The following is a 4,500-nucleotide window of genomic DNA, read 5'->3' on the forward strand; positions in this document are numbered from 1 at the left end:
ACACTGTGCACAACCGGCTGTACATACATTTAATCTGATTACTACATTGTTAATTACTAGATTCTTATTTGCGCATATCTCTCCAAGATATTTGGTAGGAGGGGGATACAGTTCCAACAGTAGAAGGCAGTTACTGTGTTGACACTCAAGCTGTTGACGGTCGGTCAAAATGTAAACAGCATCATGTCAACAGTGGAATGTCAACATAGTAGTTATATTATTTATAGCAATATACTCTCATATATATAGCGAATGGAGTGACCCGGCACTCCTAATAACAGCAATACACGCAGTATTAAATAGTAATAAAAACTATACTTGTTGGGTGCCTTCCTTTGTAGATCCCAACGATCCCACTGCACAGTACTACAGACAGGTGGCACTCACTCAGGCTTGTTAAAACGGATCCTTTATTGGTCCTCCTCCAGAGATAGATAGAATATATATATATATATATATATATATATATATATATATATATATATATATATATATATATATATATATATATATATATATATATATATATATATATATATATATATATCACCACTATCCCCCCTCCCCAACAATACAACAAAACGGGTCCATACATAATTACAACAGCAACTACCCCCATTACAGCATTAGTGTGGCTCCATATGTATATACAACTCCCCCCTTCCCTCCGCATTCTAACTGACACCACCTTCTCCGGGTGGGGACTTCATTCAGCCACTACTCCGGGGCGGGCCGCCTCAGTGTGCAAGATAGCGCCGTGTCCTTACCGCTGGGCTGACAGCCTGCTACCATCTCTCCCTGCTCATGGTGCTGCCGCATCTGCCGATGGGGCACTGCTCCGCAACCCTGCTGGCTTCCGGATCCAGCCTCCATAATCTCGCTGGTCTGCTTGTGCTCGGCGGTCCTGCTGCAGGTGTGGGGGCAGCAGTGGCTGTGTTGGGCAGGAAAGCATCTGCTCTCATTTGTTGATTCGCGGCTGATTCGGGCCGGCCCAAAAAGCTGGAAATGAGACTGGCCCCCGTCCCAGCCCGCCCCTGCTGATACCACTGTATGCTATTTGTTCATGAAAATGTTCATGAAATGTTGAACAAGACCCACAGTTTGGTGTGTTTTTCTTTATCATAAAGACCCGTGAGTGCCGCCACCCCCTACAACCTACCTACATGAGGTGTCCTTTGACACCTTTTGATGGCACTAGGGCCAGTACTATTTGATTTGCACAGCGTGGAGTGCCGGCCTGGCTTGACTGTATGTGCATTATATACAGTATATATATATATATATATATATATATATATATTTATATATTTATATATATCCACTGTGATTCCGACGTTGTGACTTCTATGCTGGTCCTTGTCGATTCGTTGGAGCTCTTTGGCTGGTTAGTATAGTGTTCACGGCTTTCTACACTATACTAACCAGCTGGAAATTTCTTTCTAAAGGTATGCGCTTATGCACAAGTGCTGCTGGTATACAATTAGTATTATGATTGGCTATGAGGAATTTCGGGAGGCTGTCTGTGGGTATTTAGCAGGCTCAGGGGGATCAGTGATGTTATGCTGTTTTCATGGTACAACTGGTTGCAGCGTCTTGAAAATGGGTCAGCTGTGGACCCGAAACTTCGACCACCTTTTAAAATGGACTATAAAAGTTTTGTGCTTTTAAAAAGGATCTTGATAAAGTCTTGCGAGTACGCTCTGTATCAGTGTATATATAGCGTTTACTTACCCACCAAATTTTATGTATACATTTTAATATTTTAATATAGTACTAGCAATTTATTTAAAAAACAAAACAAAAACAAAACAAGAAGTCCCTTCCACCTTCCATTCAATCTGACAGTTTAAACACTTTTCAGAAAAGCGTCCCTGGACAATTAATAAACCATTCTGTGTGACTATTTCAATGTGTAGTGACGAAACTATGTGATTTATAAATGTATTATATATGTATTTCTTACTTTCCACATCTCAATTTTAGAGTTCATTGCAGCTGGAAGTAATTAAATCTACTAACCTCATGTAGAATTATGTTTTCTCTGTATAGCAGGCTTTCCCAACCACGGTCCTCAAGGCACACCAACAGTGCAGGTTTTAGTGATATCCAGGCTTCAGCACAGATGGTTTAATCAGAATCACTCAGGTACTAATTAAGTCACCTGTGCTCAAGCCTGGATATCTACAAAACCTGCACTGTTGGCGTGCCTTGAGGACCGTGGTTGGGAATGTCTGCTGTATAGGATAATTGATGACACTCCTTTACATTCTGTCCATCCCCGTAACTCTTCCCTCCTCCAACCAAAACTTTCCTATTTTGTATTTTCCTTCCCCATCTACTACCCCTATCTCTCCCTCATCATCTCCTTTTTTCTCTTTAGTTTATTCAAAAATCTTATTTTCATATTAGCATATAAATAAATCATTTTTTAATTCTCTCCATCATGACTTCTGTCATAAGTGTCGGTTGACATTCACTCATGTTGTATCTTTGTGTATTACCTTTGGATGCCTGACTGTTTTCCCTCTGATAACTGTTATGATCTGTCATGCTTTGATTAACATATCTTATTATGTCCAATGCAACATTTTTATTTTTATTTATTGTATTCTCAACATTGTAAAACTCAATTAAAATTAATTTTAAAAAAGTGGGATCATCTTAACATAATGTCAGAGACAGTTTCTGTGTGCAAGGCAGTAGAGAGCGCCTGGTTGGGTCCATAGAGTGCGGGTTGGGGACCCTTTCTATTTCTTTTTTCATTCTTCTGTTAGTTACCCCATCCTGCTGCTATAGCGCATGTCTCTATTGAAAGATAGGACCAAAAGGTCTTTTAATGTTGGTTAACATTTTCGATCTGATAATTGCATTGCCATAATTCTAAAGCCTCGACATTGGTGGTTCACCGCTACTATTGAAGAAAACAACTCAATTGGAATGTGATCTGTATTCTTACTATTATGTTTTTTTTAAAAAAAATTAAAATTAATACATTTCTAAAACTGTCAATCCTGTTTAACAGAGGATTCTTTCAGAGGTGCTGCTTGCACTACAGTATGTACTAGTGTGGGTTGGGGTATATATATATATATATATATATATATATATATATATATATATATATATATATATATATATATATATATATATATATACAGGGGAAGAACTGTCACTCAGGTCTTATCTTAGCTGCAAACAGCTGTAGCTTGCTCCGTTGCCATAAGCTAGGAGACTGCACCAGGTACAGCCAACAATGTAGAGAATGGGGAGACAAAGGCACTCTGAGACTTCTTAGGTGAAGCAAACATGGACCAGTTTAATCCATATAGAGCAAAGCCTGTCTACGTTTCGGGGGTCAAGCCCCCGTCGTCAGGACAATAAGGCTGGTGTATAACACCAGCCTTATTGTCCTGATGACGGGGGCTTGACCCCCGAAACGTAGACAGGCTTTGCTCTATATGGATTAAACTGGTCCATGTTTGCTTCACCTAAGAAGTCTCCGAGCCTTTGTCTCCCCATTCTCTCTCTCTCTATATCTATCTATCTATCTATATATCTATATATATATATATATATATATATATATATATATATATATATATATATATATAGATATATAGATATATATATACGAAAACAAGTGCGCAAGTCCCACAAACGTCCAGTTTCCAACATGGTTAATACCCAAACTTCCAATCTCCTGCACTTTGGTCTGTAGTATGACCGGCAGCTCCTGACAACACCTGGATTCGAAGGGTCACTCAATCTAAAAAACAAACGAAGGAGCGCTCCATAGTGCAATATGCAAGGCCATTTATTTCATAAAAGAATCACATATAAGCAATGGGTAACGTACCCTAACTGACGGTTAACACAACTGCAGTGGAGAACAGCGTGGATCTGTGTCAACACACAGGGTGGCGGAGAGGTTACACTCACATGTCTCAGTAACAGCTTGATCGACGCTAGGCCCCGCCCCAATGCATTTCGTCATCAAAGGACTTCGTCAGAGGGCTATATATATATATTTTTTTTACATACATATACTGTACTGTATACATACACTGCATATCTACTGTACACACACACACACACAAATGAACAGTTACTATACTGTAGTTTTACAAATTCAATTTTAATCATTAAAAGCTCATTTTCAGCAAATTTACTCCCATCTGTTTACTAGAAAATCATCATCATCATCATCATCATAATAGCTTAAAATCTCATCATCTATCCGATTTCCTTACTATCACTCACAACATGAGCAATCTAACTTTGTGAAATGAGGTAGCGAATATTGTCTAATCAGTGAATGGCTAACATTTCACTCCAATTGGCTGCTTGCCTGTTACAGCTCTTGTGTGCTCTGTAAAAATCCCACTTCCAGTAAGAGATGCAATCTTCACTGTAAAGCAAACCGACCAAACTTGTGTAGATCTGCTGTATTTATGTCCCACTTTCAGAAGTACCTTTGGGTATATAATAGTTGGAAATACT

This window comes from Crinia signifera, chromosome 6, assembly GCF_055691185.1.
Source record: "Crinia signifera chromosome 6, ASM5569118v1, whole genome shotgun sequence".
In the NCBI taxonomy this organism is placed as follows: domain Eukaryota; kingdom Metazoa; phylum Chordata; class Amphibia; order Anura; family Myobatrachidae; genus Crinia; species Crinia signifera.